At 44.8% G+C, this 7,558-nt stretch overlaps 1 protein-coding gene across 3 annotated transcripts in view; it reads right to left on the bottom strand.

Annotated features, from left to right (window-relative positions):
- Kcne3 (potassium voltage-gated channel subfamily E regulatory subunit 3) overlaps positions 1-6,893 on the bottom strand; it is a 12,682-nt gene extending 5,789 nt beyond the window's left edge. Inside the window, exon 1 of one of the 3 annotated variants that reach the window (XM_023716690.1) lies at positions 6,787-6,893. The gene's annotated coding sequence lies outside the window, so the exon portion shown is untranslated. Of the gene's footprint in view, positions 1-389; positions 427-6,786 lie in introns of those variants that run through there. The other 2 variants (XM_023716688.1, XM_023716689.1) reach the window with 2 other exon arrangements.
- Between the last annotated feature and the right edge of the window lie 665 nt (positions 6,894-7,558).

The raw sequence follows: 7,558 nt of genomic DNA, 5'->3' as shown, positions 1-7,558 counted from the left end.
TTTTTTTTTCTTTTTTTTTTAATCACAATTAAAACAAACATGGGGCTGGGGAGATAGCTTAGTGGAATAAGTACTTGCCTGGCAAGTGCAAGGTCCTGTGTTCTATCACTGGTACCAGCAAAAAAAAAAAAAAAAAAAAGACTTTCTAAACAATTAAAACAAACAAAAGATTGCCATCCCTTCCCTGCTTTCCATGAGCATATATTTTTATTATGCAGAGAATTGAGGTTTTTTTTTTTAATTTTGAGATGCAAATATATATACTATAGTTACTTTTTTATTTATTTACTAGATTGCTTTCCAGAGTAGCCATTGTCATGAGGTATACTTGGAAATGGGGTCTTAAAGGACAAGGTAAAGGGAGGGCAGCCTGAGTCTCAAAAACTCACCAAAGAAAGGCAAGTTCTACAGCAATGAGACAGCTTCAAGAATCTCCTTGTGGGTACCACAAAACTGTTTAGTGCCCTCAGCCTTCTCGGCATGTCTCTGAATATATCCAGTGTATTTCCACTCAATTTCTGGAAAAGTCCACAGTTGGAAAATGGAGAAAAGGCAAAAAGGAGAAACTAGACATACAAAACCACCTTTGACATAGGTCCTGCTTTACCTTGGTCTTAACCATCCAGCAGAAAAGTATAAAAAAGAAATATAAGAAATAAAGCCATGCTGTTATGTTGAGCTGTAGGGGACTCAGGTCAACAATTTCTGACATTGTCAGTCAAGTGGAAGACCCAATACTATTATGGGCTACTGGACTCTTTTAGAATATTTTGCTGGGTTTACGCACCTATAATATTCAAATAACGGAACTTAACAAAAAAAAATGGGATACAGATGAAAGTCCATTTTGTATCTGTGTATTCAAAGTGGTTAGGATAGATATATAGTTACATTCTCTTAATGAATAGAGGGATTTGTTCTAATGGTGTTTGTAAATAGGATATCAAGTCCGCATCTTGTACAGCAATTAACCACTAGAAAGAATGTATGCAATGTGTTAATTATTGAAACTGTCCTACCAATTTGATTTGAAACTGTCTCATTGCTATTTGTTTCTCAATAAAATTGTGAAAAAATAAATAAATAAAAAATAAAGACTTCTCCAAATTAAAAAAAAAATCAACTTTGAAACCAAGGTGGACCACATAAGGGCAGTTCCTAAGGGTTGTGTAATGGTTTTACTGTGGGCTCTGATCCCTCTCACTTCCCCTGGCCTTCCTGCAACAGGTGGGTAGGGCTAGCATAGGGTTATAGTTACAGGAACCGTGCAATGACCAAGCAGCATCTGATTACTGTCTCCAAACTGCAGGGTCACAATGTCTCAACTGGGTGACTTTGTGCAAAATCTTAGTTTAACACATGGACTCCTGCTTGGTGACCAGCTAATGATGCAGTCCAACACATTCCTTTTTTCAAACATACTGGTGCCTTAATGGGAATCTTCTGGAATCTCAAGGGAATGGTGTGAGCAGTAGAATGGTAGTTGGCATTTGGTAGAAAAAAAATGATGTATTAACAACCAAATCCGTTGGGACAAACAGGAATAAATGTAGTACAAAATTAACACTATTAACACTGTCTATAGCATGGTCCCCTGTGAAAAGTAAAGGAGAATCTCACACAGTCTGTGATGCTAGATGTGCCACAGGTGGTTGTAGATGTTTTATTTTTGTAGCGCAGAGGCTATAAGGACCTCAGAGTCACCTAGCCTTAGGGACCTCATTTTGCAGTGAAGGTAATGGAAACCCAGGAAGCTGTCTTGATTCAGCTGTGACTTTGGAAATGTGACTTTCCTTTCCTAGGTCTCAGTTTCTATGAAATAAAGGGTCTATGGTCAGTTCTAACATCTTATGACAATACAAATCCTAAAACCATGCAAAGAGCTTGGGAGACTGAATAGGCTGATAGGAGAGGTACTTTGCCAGGTTTCTAGAGGCCCTCAAATCCCAAGAGATGGCTGAAGATGTTTTCCTCACAGTTTAGGTATTCCTGAAACCTGGGACTGACTTATACCTAATATTCCACCCTAGATAAACTGAAAGCCAAGTTGATTTGTTTGTTCATTTTTCTCTTGGCAGCTCACCTGCGTGATCTAGTCTCGGGAAGGGACAGACTGTGGAAAGTGTAGCTACGGGACACTAAAGGAATAAAAATTAACACAACCTTTTCTCCATCAGGCCTTCCTGCCAAGGAGGGATAGACCCAAAGTTTGTGGTTCTGAAAGGAGGAGCAAAGAGGCTACACATATCCTTACATGGTGAGTTTGGGTAAGGACATCAGCCTGGTCCAAGGGCATCCTGATTTGGTCAGGAGAGTCAGCGAGCTGATGAAGGGTCAAGTTGGTTCTGTATGACCTGCCTCTGAGTTCGAAATTGGCAGTCAGCAATATTAGGCATTTTGATTTGTTATTGTGCTTAGTAGTGGGGATTGAGCCCAAGGCTTCAAACATGCTAGGCAAATGTTCTGTCACTGAACTATATCCTACCCTTTAAGTTGCTCAGACCGGCTTTGAACTTGCAGGCCCCCTCCTTCAGCCTCCAAGTAATTGAGACTACAGGTGCGTGCTACCATTTTGTTCCACTTTATTGAGGTCTTTGAGTCACTGTTTATCAGTTTCCTTGAGTAGAGGGGACAGAGCTCCTGCCCTGGAGAGTTCTTGACTTAAAATAGGAGATAGACCAGTTCAGAACAAAGGAAAAGAGTTACAGAGCAAGGGATTTTAAAGATTATTTACAACCAGGATTCTAGGCCCAAACCTCCATTCTGCAGTTGGGAAAACTGATGTGCAAACTGACCCTGCCAGTAAGTGGCAGAGGTTGGATGAGAACCCAGGTTTTCAGGTGCTGTTTAGCTGCTCATTCCACTAATAATAGTAGTGTTGCATCTGAGCTGTATATTACACTAAACACAAGGTCCTCAAGCTAGGGGGGCCCTTCTTCTCCAACTTCATTTTAGCTGCCCTTTCCTAGCCAATCTTGGTGGAGAATCCAGTAAGGGAAGCCGGTGAGTTTTGGAAGTAACCTCCCTCTATCTCTTTCTTATAGATCCTCCCCTCCAGACCTACTCTTGATCTTCAGGTTTACTCTCTTCCCCATACTCTGCCTCTGCTGTTTCCCTCATGTTAACAGGTTCTCACTAACTGTACTTGACCCAAACTTCCCAGCTTCTCACTAGGGCCTAGGGCAAAAGAGATGAACTGAGTATCTTGGTAAGATTATTTCAGGTTTCTTTCAGGCTTTCTGGAGAAGAGTGAAATTCTACCATTGGTTCTTTCAGTTTCCTATTGCTATGTAAGCTACTCTTTCTGAGTATTTTAAGGGACCAAGCTGAGGTAGAGAAAGGCATGTAGAAGGAGCAGTTCAAATAATTCTCTAAATTATCCACTCCATTGTTTCAAAAATATTCTAATATATATGCTAATTTGTCTCATTTACACTGCTAGTTTCCCTTAGTTCATTGAAAAGAAGGTTTTATGCTATAAAATTGTTTTGCTTTTGTTTGTTTTTCCTGTATTTTAGGGAAGGGTCTACAGGGTGTTAAGGATCTCACTACTAGATTGTACTCATAGTGATCTGACTGTTTACAGTCTCTCAACTGCTCAGCCACCATGCCTAATCTCAACTACATGCCTGGGGATCAAACCCCAGCCCCTATGCGCCTGCTTGCAGGCACTTTAATCCACTGAGCTATTAGGCCAGCCATTAAATCTGTTTCTTTAAAAGAGAATCTTTTTTGTCTATGTCTTATACTGAGCACTTTAAAGATAATGATATACAGTGTATTGATTATCAGTACTTTCCTACTATTTTGGTATGAAATTTTGGGTTTTTTTTAAAAGCAGGTAAAAAATGTCATATGAAACAAGCAGGGGATCCAAACACAACATTCAATGTGTAATGCTGCTATCGTCCCCATGGGGATCTTGTCACTGCTGTGGGTTAGAAAACGGTTGGGGGGAGCTGACAGAGTGAAATTTAATAACAAATTGGGAGGAGACAGAAGCGGAATCAGAGCTGGAAGGGATGCTAGGGGTCGCATTGTCAGTGCCTCTTTCTGTTTGAAGAAATCACATTTAAAGTCTCACAGCTCAATATAGGCAAAGCTGAAATCAAAACCAGGCATCCTGACTCTCTTTCCACACATCTAAGTTCCCTGTTGAGTGTAGGGAAGAGTCTAAGCTCTTCTGGTTATCATTCACTCCTTTAACGTGGCCTGATGCTATCCCAGTCACTGTAGTTTCCTAGTGTTCTGTGACCATGATACTGAGCTACTCTTGGCCGTTTTTCAAACATTCCTTGCCCCTGTATATCTCTTGCCTCTGTTCATGCTGTTTTCTTGGGCAGTAATTCCTTTTGCCTTTTCATCTGTTCAGCAAACTTCTACTCATCCTAGCTCCGCTGTCAACTACTCAGATGCTTTCCTGAGTACCCCTTTCTGTACTCCCTTGCTAATGGGGCTCAATCTCTTCTGTTCCCTATATGCTTTACCTAAAGCCCTGTTAGAATACTATGCTGTGATGAAGCTGTGTGTGCGCGTGCGTGCTCGCATGTGTGTGTACGTGTTGTGAAGTGAGGACAAGGACCTGTGCCTCATTTGTTTATTCTCCAAGCCTGGAAAACATGAGGCCTTAGGAAAAACAGGAGTTCCCTTAGCAGGCACTCAGGAATAAATGAAACCAATTTTTTCCTATAAAATCATCCATACTGGAGTTGCAAATGCATACACATACATTCACAAAAAGTTTACAGTGCTTAAAAACAAATGAAAGAAATGAAGAAAAGCAACTTCAAGGGCAGGCCAAAACGGACTCCACTTAGTCTGGGAAAGAAAAGAAGCTGCTTCAATCAGGTGGGGTGAGTCAGGAGTGGAGGCCTTCTTCCTTCAGAAGCTCAGACACTCCCTCCACCTGAACTTCACTTAATCCAAAAGGCAAACATTCCTGGCCCCCAAACACCCCAGCAATGGCTTTGCAACCCTCCTCCCTGTGTACTACCTCAGGGCGTGGCCGCTCACACCCACACAGTTTGCGCACACACAGTCTAAGTGCCAGTCTTGCCTGTGATCTTGCCTTGCAAGGGTTCCTTTCATGATTCCAATCTTGGCTGTATGTCTGGCTGTGTGACCTTGCATTTATTTGCTTCAAACCACACCTATAAGATGGGGATAATTATCCCTGCTTTACTTACCTCACGAGAACTGGAGAAGACAATAGATGGGAAAGTGTCATAGAAACAATAAACATAAAATTACTGGGCAACCTGGTCACACTGTTTCCTTTTCTCTCTCTATATCTCCCTCTGCCCCATACTTCCAAGAATAGCTATCCATATCCCTCTTCCCACCCCAGCTCTCCTACCTCCAGAAGAAGCTAGGGGTTCTTACTACTTTTCTTGATTCTCAGAAACACCACTTTAAGAATCGTTCCTTGTTTCCTACCCTTACTGATCATTCCTGAGATCCCTTAATCCTCAGAGCTACTATTTGGAGTATTAGGAGTCAAGAGACTTGGATTTCTGCCCATTTTGCCAATATGTTTAGCCATCATTTTGTAAAGTTTGTTCTCCATTCTGGGCTCCACTTTCCTCATCAATGATAGGTTTTCTTGTCCTGCTTCCTCTTAAAAGGTATTGTGAGCACCCGCACATTAGTTCACAGTTGGAACTATGCTCTTTCTTGGTACTGGACATCGAATTCAGGACCTTGCGCTTGCCAGGTAGGCTCTGTGCCACTGTGCCACTGAGCTATACCCCCAGCCCTGGAAGTATGCTTTCAGAAGAGAAAAGTGAGAGGCATTTGAAGGTTGTTTGTTTCCACTGCAAAAAGTTAAGAAAATCTGAAGGTGGTTTCCATGCTTCTAACATTGATCGTTTTCTTTAGAACTGACAAAGTGGCTGGATGCCAGGAGATAAGGAGGAGTTTCTCCATGTACAATATCCCTTTGTAGGGGAAGTAGCTCTGAGATAGGAGTGAAGAAATGTGGGTTCTAATTCTCTTTGATCCCTGGTGTGAGGCTAGGTAAATCATCTACCCCCAGGGCCTTTGTTTTCTGATATGCAAACTGTAGGGAGTTAGGAGGGAAACTAAGAGAACTCCAGGTGGGCTGAACTAATCTACTTTCCAGATAAGTCTCCCTTTCTCCTCTAGTGGAATGGGTCGATGGGTAACAGAAGCTGGGCATCCATTGTACGGGTGGTGACCCAGGAAAGGAAAACACGAGTCTGAGAGAGCAGATGCCTTGCACAAATTTACACAGCCTCCAGACTAGCGCCCAAGTCTCCTGCCTCGCAAGCAAGAGCTATACTACTGTTAGCAGATGTCTCCATCCTTTCCCTGGCTCTGTGTCGGACAAGGTGAGAGTCCCAACGGAACCTGTCAACTAACTCCACGAGGCTGGCAACTCTGGCCGAGCTAGAAGACTGCTCGCGTCCCGGGCTGTTCTCTGCGCCCCAGCCACGCGCGGACTAGCAGGTGTCCGCGTGCATATTTATACAGGCGCAAAAGTGCTCCAGGTCGCCCTGTGAGGCCCCAGGAAAGCCAGTGCAACCCTTTCTCCCTGCAGCTGCTTCAGGCATAGCCTACCAGAAGCCCAGCTCCTATCGCCCAGGTGCTGCTCTGGGATCCCTGCTCCTCTCTCAGGGGAGGATCCACTCAGTACAATATTTAAACTGCTCCCCTTTTTCGGTCTGCACTTTTCCAGAAAGCTTTGGTCCTTGGGAGAGAGGGAAGAAGATGCTTTCCCCATTTTTACCCCTCGCTGCAGCTCAGCTTCCTGCCAGAGCGCCTTACCTGCCTCTCTGCAAGTCTCCCGAGGGCGCCCGTTTGCTCGCGGGACGCTGCTCCCTCTGCTGGAAGGTGGCCCCGGCACTGCGCCTCTCTGCCCGCCTTTCTGTCCTCTGCCCGCCCCAGTGAACTCCGCGGGCCGCTTTGCTGCTCTGCGCTCCCACCGGCGCCAGCTCCCTTTTCCCTTCCCCAGAGCGTCTCCTCCCCCAGCTCCGCCCTTCTCAGCATACCCTCTTCTCTCCCGGCTAGCTTCAGGCGCCTCCGCCCCACTCCTCAGCCTCACCCGGCTGTAGGCTCCAACCTTTCCGTCCCCTGCACTGCCCGCCGCAATGCCTGCTTCCTGGACCTTAGACCGAATGCCACTCTTGGGCTAGCTCCCGCCAGAGCAGCTTCAGCTGGTCAGAAGGCGAAGCTGAGCGCTGGGTGCTAGTGGAAACAGGCTTTGGCCACATGCGGCTGTGTGGTTGTGGGTGAGCCACTGCTCCTCCCTTGGTCTTGGCTTCCTCGCTGTAAAATGAGCACCATTCTTGCATGCATGCTTCATGGGCTTATTGTTTTGGTCAGATGAGTTCTTTGTCTCCAAAATATTAAAACTGGAAGGTTGCCGGGCATGGTGGTGAACACTTGTAATCCCAGCACAGGAAGGAGGCTGAGGCAGAAGGGTCCTCAGGAGTCGAGGCCAGCCAGGGCAAAGAAGTGAGCTCAAGGCCAGCCTGAACTGCATAATGAAACGTTGTCTCAGAGGGGGAGAGAGAGAGAGAGAGAGAGAGAGAGAGAG

The sequence above is a fragment of the Octodon degus genome, unplaced genomic scaffold (genome assembly GCF_000260255.1).
Source record: "Octodon degus isolate 3935 unplaced genomic scaffold, OctDeg1.0 scaffold00049, whole genome shotgun sequence".
Taxonomy (NCBI): Eukaryota; Metazoa; Chordata; class Mammalia; order Rodentia; family Octodontidae; genus Octodon; species Octodon degus.
This window is presented reverse-complemented; position numbering and strand designations above follow the sequence as displayed.